At 41.8% G+C, this 18880-nt stretch overlaps 1 protein-coding gene across 2 annotated transcripts in view; it reads right to left on the bottom strand.

Moving 5' to 3' along the window:
• The window catches only part of LOC311088030 (verrucotoxin subunit beta-like), a 230670-nt gene extending 218960 nt beyond the window's left edge, over window positions 1-11710 (bottom strand). The window contains exon 1 of one of the 2 annotated variants that reach the window (XM_084121653.1): window positions 11590-11710. The gene's annotated coding sequence lies outside the window, so the exon portion shown is untranslated. The remainder of the gene's footprint in view (window positions 1-11589) is intronic. The other variant, XM_084121654.1, reaches the window with a different exon arrangement.
• Between the last annotated feature and the right edge of the window lie 7170 nt (window positions 11711-18880).

Genomic DNA, 18880 nt, shown 5'->3' with positions numbered 1-18880 from the left:
GATGGTTATTTTCATACTGAAATAGATCTTTTCCATAGTTCTATTTCTTGCTTCCGGTTCCATAACACTCACCACTTTACCTATGCATGTCTGTATGGACAAATGTATGTATGTTTGTTTGTTTGTTTAGTTTAGTTATGTTTGTGATTTAGTTAATAAATCTTGTGCACAATTATGAATTTGGTTTCTGGTCCTCTGTTTGCATACAAAGTCCCTTTTACGATCTTGATCTTGTTACATGCTCTAATTGCTGTACATGATAAGGAATAATTATTTTTCAGTGACCATGAAAGATACATTTTCTTTAGAATAAATGAATAATCAAAGAGTTCATTGGAACTGATTAATTTATTGTAATATTAATTTGGCTTACCTCAAAGTTAATCTAATTAACTGACCCAAATATTAATAATTAATCATAATTGGTAATTATGGATTATTATTAATATTTCCACTTTGAGCTAATATTGTTACATTAGAAAGAAAGAAAGATTAGCTAGAAAGAAAGAAAGAAAGAAAGAAAGAAAGAAAGAAAAAAGAAACAAATATTAGTTAGAAAGAAAGAAAAAAGAAAGATTAGTTAGAAAGGAAAGAAAGAAGATTAGTTAGAAAGATTAGTTAGAACGATTAGTCAGAACGATTAGTCAGAAAGAAAGAAAGAAAGAAAGAAAGAAAGAAAGTAAGAAAGAAAGAAAAGATTAGTTAGAAAGAAAGAAAGAAAGAAAGAAAGAAAGAAAGAAAGAAAAGATTAGTTAGAAAGAAAGAAAGATGGATTAGTTAGAAAGAAGAAAAATTAGTTAGAAAGAAAGAAAGAAAGAAAGAAAGAAAGAAAGAAAGAAAAGAAAGAAAGATGGATTATTTAGAAAGAAAGATGGATGGATTAGTTAGAAAGAAAGAAAGATTAGTTAGAAAGAAAGAAAGATAGATTAGTTAGAAAGAAAGAAGAAAGATTAGTTGGAAAGAAAGAAAGAAAGAAGGAAAGAAACAAAGAAAAAAGAAACAAAGAAAGATGGATTATTTAGAAAGAAAGATGGATGGATTAGTTAGAAAGAAAGAAAGATTAGTTAGAAAGAAAGAAAGAAAGATTAGAAAGAAAGAAAGATTAGTTAGAAAGAAAGAAAGAAAGATTAGTTAGAAAGAAAGAAGAAAGATTAGTTAGAAAGAAAGAAAGAAAGATTAGTTAGAAAGAAAGAAGAAAGATTCGTTAGAAAGAAAGAAAGAAAGAAAGAAAGAAAGAAAGAAAGAAAGATGGATTATTTAGAAAGAAAGATGGATGGATTAGTTAGAAAAAAAGATGGATGGATTAGTTAGAAAGAAAGAAAGATTCGTTAGTTTAAAGGATAGATAGATAAATAGATAGATAGAGGGTGTTGCTAGGCAGTTGCTAGGGTGTTTTGGTGGTTGCTATGGTGTTGCTAGGCGGTTGCTAGGGTATTCTGGGTGGTTGCTAGGGTGTTGCTAGGCGGTTGCTAGGGTGTTCTGGGTGGTTGCTATGCTGTTGCTAGGGTGTTTTGGTGGTTGCTATGGTGTTGCTAGGGTGTTCTGGGTGGTTGCTATGCTGTTGCTAGGGTGTTTTGGTGGTTGCTATGGTGTTGCTAGGCGGTTGTTAGGGTGTTCTGGGTGGTTGCTAGGGTGTTGCTAGGTGGTTGCTAGGGTGCTCTGGGTGGTTGCTATGCTGTTGCTAGGCGGTTGCTAGGATGTTCAGGGCGGTTGCTATGGTGTTACTAGGTGGTTGGTAGTTGTCACAGATGGTTACTGTGGCGTTTTTATAGAGTTCTTAGCATGATCTTGGCCTGATTTAGCACTTAACTAATCGCTATTAGCATGTAGCTATTCACTGCTAGCATGTGTAGCATGTTGGAAGTGCTGTTTGCCAGCATGAGTCAAAAGAGCCAAACCTCATCTCTGTACGATGTTCTGATACAGAGATATTATAAGTTATATATATAAGTTTGGTTGCTATGGAGTTGCTTGGGAGCTGGAAGCTTTAAAGGGCACCTATTATGCAAAATTCACTTTTACATGGTGTTTGAACATAAATGTGTGTTGGCAGTGTGTGAGCAAAACCACTCTAGAATGATAAAAATCCACCCAGTGTTTTTTTTTTACAATCTCAATAAATCATAAGCACTGTCTCAGAATGAGCTGTTCTCAGATTCTATGCAATGTGACGTAGAATTGCACAGGCCCCGCCCACGACTGTTGACTGACACTTCAGCTTGAGCATAGACCCCCCCTGAGTGAGCTGGACACAGAGTCCGCCATTGTTTGACGCTGGAGCAGCTGTAGACAAGAATGTCTCCTAAGCGATTGAGGTGTTTTGTTGTTGGATGTAAGAATGAATATAGCAGTCTTCATTTACTCTCGTTGTTACTCGAGGATGGATCAGTACTGTTTGTGATCCAGCTTACGGTCGTTTTACGGATGTACGGTTTACCAGTTTATTTAGCACCCACTGAGAAGGTGTGTATATTTGTTTACTGTTAGTTCTAACAAGTGTTTTGTGTACTTCGCTGTGTATGTTGTTGATAATGAAAGGGAGAGAGAGAGAGTTTATGGAAAAGACTTTAATGCGCACTTCTTATACTGTGTTTATTCAGCTCTTACTGTGATTCTCTGGAGTAAAACTAACGCTCATCTTTTGTGTGATGTACAATAAACTTAATTTAACTCATCAGTATATGTTTGATCATCATTCGGACGGGGTCTGCTACAGCAGGTTTGTATTAATAGTGGATAAAAGCAGATGACAAATAAGTTATAACCATAATTAAACTAGACTATACCTGTTCTATCTCATACAGCATATATTCTCTGGCTCTGTGGGCATTATTGTCCGACTCCCAGTCGAAATGAACACCGCAACTGAGGCTACGTTTACACGTGGATGGCTATTTTCATAAACGGACATTTCACCCCTCTTCGTTTTCAAAAATAATATCGTGCACACGAACCTGTGTATATGCTGTCAAGAGCATGCCAAACCTGTAACAGTGTAACGAGAAGCTCAAGCCCACCTTAGCCAATCAGAATCCCGAAAATAGTCACATTCTGTGACGTCGCTGCCTAAAACTCTGTTTTTCTCAGTTTACATGCAAACGTGCAAACGAAGATTTTCAAAATCTCCACTCTGGCCGGAGTTTTTAGAAAGAATCGGTTTCATTGGCGAATCCTCCGTTTGCGTGTAAACGAAGGGCGCAAACGATGGGAAATGTCTCAGTTTTTCAAAATAACCATGTACGTGTAAACGGGGCCTGAGAGTTTCTGTTCTGATATTATCAGATGAGATTGTCCTGGCTTTGTAGCGTGAGCTCGTGAGGCTCCGCCCCCTGGGCCGTGCAGCAGCAGCTTATTTGCATTTAAAGGGCACACACTAACAACTGTTTTTCAACTGATCTTACTTTTTCTACAGTAGCTATGATCTATTGCACTTATAAGATGTATAAGATCATTTTTACTTTTCTTGTATCTCACAAACTTTCCGTTATCAGTGTGGAAACACACAGGGTGAAACCCTTTACTGAGAATATACTATCGGTTATCTGCTCAAAATATATGTAGAAGTTTAAAATGTTAGCATTTGTTGATGCGACAGACTGTCTGTCTGTTGGCCGCATGAATAGACTTTGGGGAGAGCTGATGATACTATAGGACCGGACCAGCGTTCAGCATAAGAGGCACGGCAAAGAACGCGCATGCAAGTGTTTTTCTAGACTACTCTGTTTTCCTGTTATTTCAGTGTTGTGTTTTAGTCAAGGTAAGCCCATCTTCGAATCTCTGCTTATTTTCTATTTTAAACTTCACATAATTCTGTATTTGAGTCAGACGCGCTGCTACATTAAACAAAAGCCGCGAGTGAAAATTAATATTGCAGTCTAATTTGCACTTAAACCTTATTTGCTCTCACCAGTTTCGATTCGGCACATTGTCACGTTATTTTACTTAATTGCCCGAGCGAAACAGCATCTGTAGGAGCAGTTATAAATAGAGGAACTTAAGATCATTCGTCAGGACCAGCGTTCAGCATAAGAGGCACGGCAAAGAACGCGCATGCAAGTGTTTTTCTAGACTACTCTGTTTTCCTGTTATTTCAGTGTTGTGTTTTAGTCAAGGTAAGCCCATCTTCGAATCTCTGCTTATTTTCTATTTTAAACTTCACATAATTCTGTATTTGAGTCAGACGCGCTGCTACATTAAACAAAAGCCGCGAGTGAAAATTAATATTGCAGTCTAATTTGCACTTAAACCTTATTTGCTCTCACCAGTTTCGATTCGGCACATTGTCACGTTATTTTACTTAATTGCCCGAGCGAAACAGCTGTACTCACTCAAGCGGTGAAAGCATTATCTGTATAACTATGTAATTTGCGCGCTGTCGCGGAAGCGTCAGCGGAAGCGTTCAGCTCTCGTGTTCAGCCTCCTCGTGTGAAGACCGACTCGGGTAAAGACCAGCGACTCTACCTGCGCGACTCCACCGAGCAAGGACACCAGAAAGGCACTTAAGTATCTCCTTTTCCCTTCTCCTTCCCTCTTCTATCTTATTGTTGACCTTAATCAACATGTGCTTTCAATACATCACTGTTATCTCTCGGCAACGCCCCTTCATCGCGCGCAAAAGACAACGCAATACTGCCAATCTGCGTCCAATTCTCTCATCCTCACACACTCCACTCTCTCTTTCCGTGGGTCTATGGAATTGTCAGTCAGCAGTCAATAAAGCTGACTTCATTCCAGCCTTCGCATCTCATTCTACTCTTAGTATCTTGGGCTTGACTGAGACCTGGATTCGTCCAGAAGACTCAGCAACCCCCGCTGCTCTCTCTAGCAATTTCTCCTTCTCTCACTCCCCTCGCCAGTCTGGGAGAGGTGGGGGTACAGGGCTCCTCGTTTCTAACAATTACAAATACTCCGCGCTCTCTTCTCTATGCAACAACAACTCATTTGAATATCATGCTATTACACTTACAACTCCCATTAAGATCCATATTGTAGTCATTTATCGTCCCCCAGGTCAGCTGGGAAACTTTGTAGATGAGCTGGATGTGCTGCTGTCCACTTTCCCTGAGGACGGCACCCCACTTCTAGTCTTTGGTGACTTCAACATCCATCTCAAAAAGCCGCATGCAACAGACTTCACCTCTCTCCTAGCCTCTTTCGATCTCAAACGACTCATCACCACAGGTACTCACAAATCAGGCAACCAACTGGACCTGGTTTACACACGCAATTGCATCACAGACAACATCCTGGTGAGACCTCTCCATGTCTCAGATCACTTCCTCATTACTTTCAGTCTACATCTCTCTACCCCTTCACCACCAACACCCCCACCAGTCACTTTCAGGCGAAACCTGCGCTCACTTTCTCCCTCCCATCTTTCCTCTGCCGTGTCACCTTCTCTTCCCCCACCCTCACAATTCTCATCTCTGGATGTGAACACAGCAACGAACACCTTATGCTCCACTCTAACCTCTTCTCTAGACATTATCTGCCCTCTCTCCTCCAGGCCAGCACGCGCTACTCCCCCTAACCCCTGGTTATCTGAGGTTCTTCGGGAACACCGGACTGAACTCAGGGCAGCGGAGAGGAAATGGCACAAATCAAAAGACGCATCTGACCTGAGTATGTATAAATCTCTCCTCTCTTCCTTTTCTGTGGATGTTCATGCTGCAAAATCTTCATACTTCCACAACAAGATCAACAGCTCCTCCAACACACGTTCACTCTTCAAGACATTCAACTCTCTCCTCTGCCCACCTCCACCACCACCCGCCTCCTCCTTAACTGCTGACGATTTTGCGAACTTCTTCACCAACAAAACAACAGCTATCAGCAGTCAGTTTTCAGCTCCACACACACAGGAACCCAGACTGACCGCTTCCACAGCCAATATCCCGCTGTTCTCCTTCTCCCCGCTAACCGAGGAAGAAGTATCAACACTTCTCCTCTCCAGTCATCCTACCACCTGCCCTCTAGACCCCATCCCCTCACACCTTCTACAAGCCATCTCTCCGACACTTCTACCATCACTCACACACATAATCAACTCATCCCTCCATACTGGCACCTTCCCTACAGCATTCAAGCAGGCTCGGGTCACTCCACTGCTTAAAAAACCAACACTAAACACATCATCTGTAGAGAATTACAGACCTATCTCTCTCCTACCATTCATTGCGAAGACACTTGAAAGAGCTGTTTTCAACCAAATAACATCCTTTTTGTCTCTAAACAACTAGCTGGATGTCAACCAATCTGGCTTCAAGAAAGGGCATTCAACAGAAACTGCATTACTGTCAGTCACAGAAGCCCTACGGATCGCAAAAGCTGCTTCCAAGTCTTCAGTCCTCATTCTCCTGGATCTGTCTGCTGCCTTCGACACTGTGAATCATCAGATCCTTATGTCCAGCCTCTCATCACTGGGCATCACAGGAACTTCACTCCACTGGTTTGAGTCCTATCTCACAGGTAGGTCCTTCAAGGTCGCATGGAGAGGCGAGGTATCCAGAGCACATCAACTGACCACAGGGGTTCCCCAGGGTTCAGTTCTTGGTCCCCTCCTCTTCTCCATCTACACTACATCACTGGGACACATCATACAGGCACACGGCTTCTCCTACCACTGCTATGCTGATGACACACAGCTCTTCCTCTCGTTTCAACCAGATGATCCCACAGTTGCTGCACGGGTCTCAAGCTGTCTGGCGGACATCTCCACATGGATGAAGGAACATCACCTGCAGCTCAACCTGGCAAAGACTGAGCTTCTCGTCCTCCCTGCCAATCCGTCTATACAACACGACTTCACCATCCAGCTAGAGTCATCATCAATCACCCCATCAAGGTCGGTCAGAAATCTTGGAGTAACGTTTGATGACCAGCTGTCCTTCACAGATCACATTTCAAAGACAACTCGATCATGCAGGTTTGCGCTGCACAACATCAGGAAGATCAGGCCTTTCCTAACTGAGCATGCAACACAACTTCTCGTCCAGGCCCTGGTCATCTCTAGGCTTGACTACTGTAATGCTCTTTTGGCCGGACTTCCAGCATGTGCAACAAAACCTCTACAGATGATCCAAAATGCTGCAGCTCGTCTTGTCTTCAACGAGCCCAAGAGGGCCCACGTCACTCCTCTGTTCATCTCTCTGCACTGGCTACCTCTCGCTGCTCGCATCAAATTCAAGGCATTGACGCTTGCTTACAGATCTATCACAGGCTCAGCTCCCTACTACTTTCACTCACTCCTACGAGTCTACATCCCTACCAGACGCCTACGATCGGTCAACGAGCGACGTCTCGTGGTTCCATCACAGAGAGCCACAAAATCACTTTCCAGAACATTCTCATTCACAGCTCCATGCTGGTGGAACACTCTCCCCGGCTTCATCCGGAATGCAGAATCACTGGCAACATTCAAAAAACAGCTGAAAACCCATCTCTTCCGTGAGCACTTAACCTCATAAAAATAAAATAAATAAAAAACCCTTGCCCTTTGAAACATCACTTATCAGGCTTATGCTACTCTGAATAATGCCTAAACTTTGTATTCTGAGCACTTCTTGCATTGTTGTTGTTTTTGCCTCTTCATGATGACTCGCTTAATTTAGTCCTAATTTGTAAGTCGCTTTGGATAAAAGTGTCTGCTAAATGACTAAATGTAAATGTAAATGTATAGTAGGAAGCATGCCCTTTGACCTGAATTTAACCTGGCTTTTTTTGTAAAAGACCCTATAAGTTAGTCCTTAAAGGTACGGCGTGTAGGAATTTCTCCCATCTAGCGGTGAAATTGTATTTTGCATTTAAATGAATAGTGCTCTCTAGCGCCTCGCTTTTTCAAATGCGTGTTGCAACTACGGTAACCGTTATGTGCCAAGAAGCAATGACAACATGTCTTCCAATAGCACTTCATCAAATTTAACTATACATGTTCTACTGTTATGCTGTCTATATAATGATTTACACAACCAAGCAATGAAAAAAAAAAGCTTGTAATTTAGACCATAACTCACTCACCTGTTGAGAAGAAGAGCAGGCAACTTCAGCATCCTTTTCAAAGTCTTTCTCCTTCATTAGCTCTTTCCACCTGGGAAAAGCTATCCCGATATTTTCCCTCGTTTTGAATTCGCCGGTCATGTTTCCTTTTAAATAAAATTTTTGCTTTTTGGCTACGAGGATTATTTCTCCTGTGGCTCTGTATAACTATGATCCTGCATTGTATTGTACCGTGCAGTGCAGCCTTTCAAATGTGCCGGGACAGTGACAAGCGCCTCTCACTGATCTCCTTGTCTGCTTCAGCTGGTTTCAATCAGCCGGCTCTGAACGAACACGCGTTGATGACATGTGTTGAGGTAGGCTAGTGCTTTTTGTCCCTCTCTGCTATTATAGTTTTTCAAGATGGCGGAATGACATGGAAGCCTCCATGGACTTACCCGTCCAATGTAAATAAAGATAAGAAATGATTCGCTTACGAGGATAAGTCAGTATGTTTAGGATACTCGCCAGGTCAGGTCAACTTTATTATCCCCGAGGGGCAATTTGTTTTGCAGCCAGCAGAATCTATACAAACACAAACACAAACACACAAAAACAAACAATACAGAGAAAAAAAAAAAAAAAAATATATATATATATATATATATATATATATATATATAAAATAAATAAAAATAAATAATCATAATTAATTAATTATTCAAAAACCCAATAGCAACTGGTACAAAAGAATTTTTAAATCTATTTGTCCTACAAAATGGTAAAGAATATCTACGTAAAGAAGGTAACAACTTAAAAAGATTCTGCAAGGGATGACTGGAATCTCTTATTATTACCTCAGCCTTCCTCAGAGTCCTGGCTTTATGCAACCTGTTCAAATCAGTCAGGTTGGTGCCAACAATCTTACTACACACCTTAACAATACCCTGAAGTCTGTTTCTATTTTTCAGATTAAGCGATCCATACCAGCACACCAATGTAAAAGTAATGACTGACTCAATAAAACAAGAATAAAACATTTTCATAAAAATACTATCCACGTTAAAACCACAGAGTTTCCGTAAAAAATACATACGCTGGTGAGCTTTTTTACAAACAGCATCCACATGAGCCCCAAAAGTCAACTTTTCATCAATTATAGTACCAAGGTATTTAAAATGAGGTACAATCTCGACAGCATGATCATTTATAGCCACCGGAGAGATGGATGTACGATTCTTCCGAAAATCTACGATCATCTCTTTAGTTTTTAATACATTAATGTCCAAAAAGGACAGTTTACACCAATCAATAAAATCTTCCAATACAGGACCATGATCAGAGTCATCATTATCAAGGAGAGAAACGATCACTGAATCATCAGCAAACTTAATGATATGACGCCTCTCGAGTTGCGTCCGACACTCATTAGTATAAAGCACAAATAAAAGAGGTGAAAGAACACACCCTTGCGGTGACCCAGTAGAGGAAAAAAGAACATCAGACAAAACACTGTTCACCTTCACACGCTGAGACCTATTGGTTAAGAAATCCATCAGCCAACTTATCAATCCAAAATCAATATTATGAACATTCTTTAGCCTTTCTGCTAGGATATGAGGTTGGATACAATTAAAGGCTGATGAAAAATCAATAAAAACCAAACGTACAAAAGTTTTTGCGCCCTCAAGGTGTGCCAAAATCATGTTTAATAGAGCGCATATCGCATCATCAACACCCCTACCTGACCTATAGGCAAACTGGCAGACGGGTGTTTTTAAATGCTTTAGTGTGAGTTTGTCCGTACAAGCACAAGACGTGAAAGAGAATTCAATTTACTCTCTCTCTCTCTCTCTCTCTCTCTCTCTCTCTCTCTCTCGTCAGTTAACCTTAAGAATACATGCCTCGTTTTTCCTTCATTTGCCATTGACATCTGACTGAACTACAAACTTTCCACTGATGTCTGTCAAAAAGGGATGTGCTCAAACGCACCTGCCGCTGAGCGCTCAATTCACTGTGCGTTTTCCTTTTATCAGCTCGCGCACACAGCTATATAGCCGTTACTATATTTAGTTTAATATTCCACTAATTACATAAATTTACTTCATAGACAGTCTTCTCTTTTATCCCCATTATACTCTCTGTTGTCTGTGTATCTTTGTCTCTATCGACTTCAAACATGTGTTGCTCAATCAACAGAGTTTTGAGAAAAATCATGTTAAAGTTTTCTGAAGGTTCCAAAACAAAATCACTAAGCAACCATACTGTAAAATCCCCGATAATAACACCACATTTGGCACAAACCAAGTCAAAACCCATATCTAGAGGAAAAATATATATTCAACTTTTTTTCCATAATACCACAATTGTTTGATAAACATCAATGAGACAGACAGCCTATACATTATGACCTACTGTATACTGTATACACATCTGATGTTTTTCCCCAACAGTTAACCAAATGTTTATTTAAGACTTAAAGGTGCTGTAAGCGATCTCGGTTGGCGTAACCTCTTGTTGATGTTTAAATTATTATCAAACAAAAGGGAGGCTAGCTAGACCCTCCCTCCTCCTCATCAGTGCACTAACCCCCCGAACCCCACCCCCACATCATTCTTGTCGGTTATTGGCTGGAGCAGTTTGTTATGTTTCGTGCTGTGGGTCGCTCTGTTTGTTGCTCAGTTTGTTTTTGCTGCAGTTTGTGGAGCCTGTGGTGTCTGCAGAGACCGTGTTTTTTTACAGTGTGTTCAGGGGACAGGCAGCTAGCGGATAGTGAGGAGATGTTTGCGGTATGTGAAAAAAAAAATGTTTTGCCCTAAAAAACGCGTGAGATCGCTTATAGCACCTTTAACAGATAATGTTTGTGTGAATACTCGCCAAGACAGATAGTTTGAAATACTGTAATTTTGTGTATGTGTGTATGTGGATCGAGCTGTCTATGAATATTCACAAAGTTGGAATGCTGTGCTAAAACAGTATTTTGCATGGATTATTAAAGCAATGGAAAGCTTTAGGAAGATATACCTCTCAGAGAACCTCAAATGTACATTTTTCCTGCAGCTTGTAATTAACATTCTCATTCTGCTAGCACAGGTCACACACACACACACACACACACACACATACATACACACACACATATATATATATATATATATATATATATATATATATATATATATATATATACACACATACATATATACACACATACATATATACACACATACATATACATATACATATACATATATATATATATATATACATACATACATACATATATATACATATATATATATATATATATATATACATATATATATATATATATATATATATATATATATATATATATATATATGTGTGTGTGTGTGTGTGTGTGTGTTAAAATATAATATAATAGTTAAATACAACTTTGCACTTTCTAGTCTTGCCAGTTTCAACTTCATGGTTTCACAATTTCTAATGTCTATCCTCTGAAAACTTGCATTAACTTTTCCTTTCAGTGAACATGTAGATTGATTTGCTGAGCATTGTATTAACCTTCTCTCAACCTTTACTCCAGCACACACTGACACTGCCTGTTGATATTGTTTTAAAATCACATCTTACCTGGAGTCTCTGTTCTTGATATGGTAAGAAGTCTGAGGCTGTAGTTATAGTTAAAGTTCTGCTACTGAGGAAATGTCTCATGAAAAAGTGTGCTGTCAGAAAAAAGTGTTCTCAGTAATGTTGATAAAGGTTGGAGGGGAGGTGCCCCAGTGGTCATTGCCCCTTTGAACTCGAAATGCTTTCTGGCAGTATACAATCATTTTGTGTGAGGTACAGAGTGGAATTTATAGAATTTATGTTAATTCCTGAAAATTGTATCCAGATCCAATCAGTGAAGTCAGATATATCTCATTCAAACGCATTCATCATGTCCTGTCCCAAACGGCACACTTCTGCCGGATTCACAGACAAGGCTTGAGGATTCAAATGCATGTTTAAACTGTTTAACTGTAAGTATATCTTTTTCTAAGGCAGGTTTATAATAACTATGTAAATGTCCTAGTTTAACTAAGGCCTAATCCTGGCTTAATCTAAGCCCTGTCTGTAAAACTAGGCTTATATGTACACTCGTGGTCTTACTGACTTACAGTGACCAAACCCTGCACCTCTTCATGACTGGGTGTCCCATTTGTCATTTTAGATTTCAGAAGGGTGCCCACAAGCGTGCCCTATACACCCTCAGTGCACACTTCTGCTGCAGTAGACTTCACCCGACAGTCAAAGCAGCATTATGTCACTAAAGTGTGGACTCTGAGGAAGACTGCAAGGGCTTAGGGTGCCATCTGAGACGGGTGCCATCTGAGACAGGGCCAATGAGCATTTGATATCACTGAAATTAAACCTGTCGTAATGCTTCTTGAGGCGTCATTTTTGTGTTGTATTTTATGGTCCGTTTCTTTTTGAGTCATGTTCAGAATACTCCTTTTGTGTCCCTTGGCAAACAAAATAAATATTACATGATAAGTAATGGTTGAAAGATTATGGTTAAAAAGGCACCAGAGACACACAGAACAGAATGAAATTTCAAATTAAACCAGATAAAAAAAATTTGTAGAGACAAACTTTGAAGTTGGCTTGAGAAAGACTCACCAGAAAGTTTGAAAAAGTTTTAAAAGCTTAAAGTTTTAAGGTTTTTAGTTTGAAGTTTATAGATAGATCTATATATTTTATCTTTTGTATCTATAGATTTATATCATCGTATTAGTCCATTAATCTACGTTAAAGCGCCACTATATAAATTTCAGGAAACTTGGCGAGTCTTGGCGATCCTTCTCTTGGGGAGTGACCTCCAATCAGGCCGCGAGCGACGTGTTGGAGACCCCAGCACTAGAGCTCCGCTTTGTAGGCTACGACTCGATACTTTTTTGCTACTTTGTAATAACTTTCTGCGGCCAGCGTTTCTGTAAATAAACAAGGGTAAACCCTTTTTAAGACCTGACTAAATTAAATTTAAGACCGCGGATGAAAATCTGTCCATTTTTAAGACATTTTAAGGCCTTAAATTTAAAGTTCAGAATTTTAGACTTTATAAGACCCCGTGGGAACCCTGCTTAAAGCTAGGGTAGAAAATTTCACAGAGGCTAGCAATAGCAAGCTAGCTTTGAAAGCATACGATCCCGCCCTCCCTTCAGAGTGTCTCCAAAACCATGCCTCCTCTGCAAAGAGCCAGGAGGAGAGACAGAGTTGGTGGAGGAAAGTGCAAAGCTTTTAGATTACCTCATGTCTCATGTTTTTTAATAAAACCTTTTTCACTTGTTGGTTCAGGAGGAACCGCTAATGTTTGGCATCTATTCTCACTTTCTCTGCACAATGAACACGCTGATGACATGTTTGTTTTTGCAAACAAGTTGCGTAGAGGTATGCATATGTATATATTGACAAACAGGTCGGACATCTATGTATATATGTATATATATATATATATATATATATATATATATGTATATGTGTGTGTGTGTGTGTGTGTGTGTGTGTATATATATATATATATATATATATATATATATATATAGCTACCAAGATAGGAACACACTTTCAACCAGTTTCTGGAAAAAAAATTCTACCCTAGCTTTAAGGGCCATACACATGTAACATTCTTGCATGTACATGCTGTAACCCATCAAAAGAGAGAAATTTCAACTTTTGATGCTGTTCACATGTTTCACAAAGTGTTTTTGCAGAGTTTCTTAAGCTAAATGAACATTTAAAAGACATCAGAATGAATGTTAAAACAACAGTTAGAGCAGGGGTTTTCAACCCATATATTTGAGTCAAGCAGCTGCAATTGTGAGATTTTACTAGCAAATATTTAGTCATCAACTAGAGGGGGGCAATTTGACTATTCTCCCAGCTAATTGTCACACTAAATTTGGTAAGCTGTTTATATTTTTAATGTTTCAGTTTAACTAATACCCTGTCTATACTAGAGATGCACCGACTGCAATTGTCTTGGCCGATTCCGATTTCCATTTTTTTGGTGTGACCTGCCGATACAGATTTTTGCTGATGAAATTTAAATTAACCCTTCTGTTTTTTTGGCAAAGTGCTGCACAACAGAGGTTTAAAACATGGAAGAAAAATAGTGATTATTCCTTTTAAAATAAAGTAGTATTTCATTAAGACATACATTATACTGTACAATAGTACTATAATAGTAATATACAGTATTTCTGTCACAAGTTAAACTGAACTTTTATCTTGACAGGTTGTCGTGAAGATCTTGAAGTTTATCTGTTTATGATATGAAAATATTCTTTCTCAAATTAAACAGTAAAATATTCATTAAGTGACTCAAAGCAGCTCTGGAGATGAAGTTTGTGTGTTCATGTTGTCCAACACCGCGAGCGCCATGCGTGCTTTGTGCGTTATAAACGTATCCACGCATATCTGTGCTATTCATTACAAAGACACGCAGAACATGTAGGATTCATATTCAAATAGTCTTCTTGCAGTTTAATATTCACAGACACTACTCCATATGTGATTTAAAGGGCACCTATTATGAGATGTAAAAGATGTAAATTAAGTCTCTAATGTCCCCAGAGTGTGTATGTAAAGGTTTAGCTCAAAATACCCCACAAATAATTTTTTATAACATGTTAAAATTGACACTTTCGGGGGTGAGCAAAAACACAACGTTTTAGTGTGGGTCCTAAAAGGTTGAAAACCCCAGAGTGAGAGAACAGACGCTACACTTAAAAACTGAACGTGTCTGCTCAATGCAGCGTTAGTGAGGAGATGATGGCGAAAGATTTAGGTTTGAAACCGAAATGTAAAAGTGTCTATTTAACCCTCTGGGGTCTAAGGGGTTTTTGGGGTCCTTGAGATGTTCTGACATGCCCTGACATTTGTGCTTTTTTCAGTTGCTTATAAACATATTAATGGCAAAGGTGTAATTACACTATATTTAGCACAAACAGGGCTACCATAATATGTGAGCAACGTGCATGTACATGTTTGTATTTTCGAGAGAATAATGTTTATGCATGGTTATTGAAAAAACTAAAAACTAAAGTTTCTGAAATAAGGCCACAAAACACATACTAAATATGTGACAATAAGACTTTTGACTTGAAAAATGATGTGAAAATCATCCTGTCACGGTGTCAGGTTGTGTTCTCCAGGTGTCCACTAGATGTCCTCCTTCCCCACAGTGTCTGTCACATTTTGAACTACATTCCCCACGATCCTTGTCTCTTCATTGCACTCAGCTGTCCCTTGTCACTAATTATTGCACTCAGCCAATTCCCCATTAGCATTGTCATTTCCCTGTGTATATAACCCTAAGTCTGTTTTAGTATGTGTCACGGAGTCCTTGTTGTTATGTATCACACCATTTTGGAGGTCTGTTTTCTTGTTTGTTCTTGTTTATTTGTATTTTGGATTGCTTATATGGTTTTGACCCTTGCCTGGACTGGATATTGTATACGGATTAGCCCAATAAAACTGCATTTGGATCTATCCCTGTTTCCCGTGTGTGGATCGTGACAGAAGGACTCCGTCACACTGCGTAGATCCAGCAGTATGGGTCTTCATATCCTTCCCCCAACCACTAAGCAGGAGAGGAAGGCACGTTTCATCAATTTAACAAACCTACGCCAGCGGGGCCAGACGGTGAGTTGTCTAGCGCAGACTTTTTGGACTCTCTCGAGAGGCATGAGGTATAACGAGGCAGCATTGAAAGATATTTTTAATAGCTGCCTTGATGATCCTTTGCCTCAGTGGGAGATGAACGGACTTGAGATTTTGGATTTCTGGGGATTCACTAAGTATTTACACCATCGGAGCCAATGGGATACACCAGCTACGCCCATCTCTCCGGACAAGATGGCCACCATACCCTTGCAGGAGACTGTAACACTTCCTGAAGCGGTCGAGGACGCTGCAGCATCCCCAGAGGTGGTAAATCCGATGCCACCATCTTGCCATCGTAGGCGGAGGAAGAGGGGGAAGCAGGCGTCCACCGTCCCTCAAGACATGGAGGCTGTCACGTCTGCCGATCTTGAGACTGTTCACGTCACATCTGTCGAGCCTGTGTCTTCAGACAAGATGGCCACCGCCGAGCCTGTGTCTCCGGACAAGATGGTCACCGCCGAGCCTGTGTATCAAGACAAGATGGCTGTCGTCGAGCCTATGTCTTCGGACAAGATGGCCGCCGCCGAGCCGGATCCGGTGTCTTCAGAGAAAAGATGGTCGCCGCCGAGCCTGTTCACGTCACGTCTGTCGAGCCTGTGTCTTCAGACAAGATGGCCACCGCCGAACCTGTGTCTCTGGACAAGATGGCCACCGCCGAGCCTGTGTCTCCAGACAAGATGGCCGTCATCGATCCTGTGTCTTCGGACAAGAAGGCCGCTGAGCCGGTGTCTGTTCCTGAGCTGGTGGCGTCTGTTCCTGAACCTGAGCCGGTGGCGTCTGTTCCTGAACCTGAGCCGGTGGCGTCTGTTCCTGAACCTGAGCCGGTGGCGTCTGTTCCTGAACCTGAGCCGGTGGGGTCTGTTTCTGAACCTGAGCCGGTGGGGTCTGTTTCTGAACCTGAGCCGGTGGGGTCTGTTCCTGAACCGGTGGTGTCTGAGCCGGTGGTGTCTGAGCCGGTGGTGTCTGAGCCGGTGGTGTCTGAGCCGGGGGTGTCTGTTCCTGAACCTGAGCCGGTGGGGTCTGTTCCTGAGCCGGTGGTGTCTGTTCCAGTTCCTGAGCCGGTGTTGTCTGTTCCTGAGCCGGTGGTGTCTGTTCCTGAACCGGTGCCTGTTCCGTGGCCGCCCGAGGGGTCGTCTCCGCCCTGGCCGCCCGCGGGGTCGTCTCCGCCCTGGCCGCCCGAGGGGTCGTCTCCGCCCTGGCCGCCCGAGGGGTCGTCTCCGCCCTGGCCGCCCGAGGGGTCGTCTCCGCCCTGGCCGCCCGAGGGGTCGTCTCCACCCTGGCCGCCCGAGGGGTCGACTCCGCCCTGGCCGCCCGAGGGGTCGTCTCCGCCCTGGCCGCCCGAGGGGTCGTCTCCGCCATGGCCGCCCGAGGGGCCTGCACGATCTTCTCTACCCTGGCCGCCCGAGGGGTCGTTTCCGCCCTGCCAGCCCGATGGACTGTCTGCTCCGCCCTGGTTGACAGATGGACTGTCGTCTCCGCCCTGGCCGCCAGATGGGCTGTCGTCTCCGCCCTGGCCGCCAGATGGACTGTCGTCTCCGCCCTGGCCGCCAGATGGACTGTCGTCTCCGCCCTGGCCGCCAGATGGACTGTCGTCTCCGCCCTGGCCGCCAGATGGACTGTCGTCTCCGCCCTGGCCGCCAGATGGACTGTCACTCCCTGTCCCCATTTCCCTACATGGACCTGGCCCCCCCATCCCTCCCCCTGATCCTCCACCAGTCCACCTCCCGCCTGGACTCGTTTTATGTTGTGGTCTTTGTTGTCTTGTAGCGTCTGGTAGCCGCTCCGTAGAGGGGGGGTTATGTCACGGTGTCAGGTTGTGTTCTCCAGGTGTCCACTAGATGTCCTCCTTCCCCACGGTGTATGTCACATTTTGAACTACATTCCCCACGATCCATTACCACCCAAGCCTGCGGGCCCAGCTCGCCCTCCCCCTCCTCCTGTGAGAGCTCTTCGGCCTCTGCCACAACGCCAGGGCCCACACCCTCCTCCATCTGCTCGAGGTGAACCAAAAACAACTGATACCAGCTCTCAGTGATATGTGTCAGGTCCCCGTTTTGATAACAGTAACTTTCTCAAATGTTTACAGAACAAACGGGAACCCAGTGTGCCTGTATCTTCCTCTATTGCTGTTCTATTACAAGATAGAAAGTCTAAGGCCTTCAATAGCCGTACAGCAAACCTAACTAATCTGGTGCCTCTTACACGTCAAACTAATATTGTTGTGGGGAAAAGTAAGTCTGTTAAGTTAGCACTCCTTAACATCTGCTCACTTAAAAATAAATCACTTCTAGTCAACGACTTAATAACCACAAACAATCTGGATTTTATGCTTCTGAATGAAACCTGGCTAGAAGACAGCTGCAGTGCAACAATCCTCAATGAAGCAGCCCCTCCTAACTTTACTTTTATGAGTGTCTGCAGAGCTGTTAAGAGAGGTGGGGGTCTAGCTGCTCTTTTTAAAGATATCTATCAATGTAAGCAAATATCATTTGGGAATTACTTGTCTTTTGAATATCTGGGTATTGTGTTAAAAGGTGCTCCACGCATTTTACTTATCATTATTTAGAGGCCTCCAAAATACTCTCCAGCCTTTGCTGAGGACTTTACAGAACTGTTATCAACAATTACCTCAGAGTTTGACTGTTTTGCCATTGCTGGAGATTTAAACATCCACATAGATAATGCAGAAACCAATATGGCAAAAGAAATCAATACTGTTTTAAAAACTTTTGATCTGACTCAGCATGTACATGGACCCACACACAATCGTGGACACTCTAGATTTACTCATCAGTAAGGGTCTAAACATTTCACCGATTGTTATTAAGGATGTAGCACTGTCTGATCATTTCTGTATTTTCTTTGATATATTGATCTCTCCTGCCACTGAAGCTAGATCTGTGTCTGTCAAGAAGAGATGCTTAAATGAGAACACTAGTGTACTATTTATGAAGGCTATATCCTTAACACCAAGTATATCTGCAGACTCTGTTGATTTTCTCCTTGATTCTTTTAACTCAAAAGTTAAAACTGTAATTGATGATATTGCTCCTGTTAAAGTCAGGAAGAAGAGTGGCAGACAAAAAGCACCTTGGAGAAACTCAACAGCAGTGCAAAATATGAAAAGACAATGCAGAAAAGTAGAGCGCATGTGGCGGAAGACAAAACTTGTAGTCCATTATAACATCTACAAAGACTGCATCCATGCTTTTAATAT

The sequence above is a fragment of the Abramis brama genome, assembly GCF_963993115.1.
Source record: "Abramis brama genome assembly, chromosome: 8".
Classification (NCBI taxonomy): Eukaryota; Metazoa; Chordata; class Actinopteri; order Cypriniformes; family Leuciscidae; genus Abramis; species Abramis brama.
Note: the sequence above shows the minus strand (reverse complement) of the source record. Positions and strands in the feature narration are given on the sequence as shown.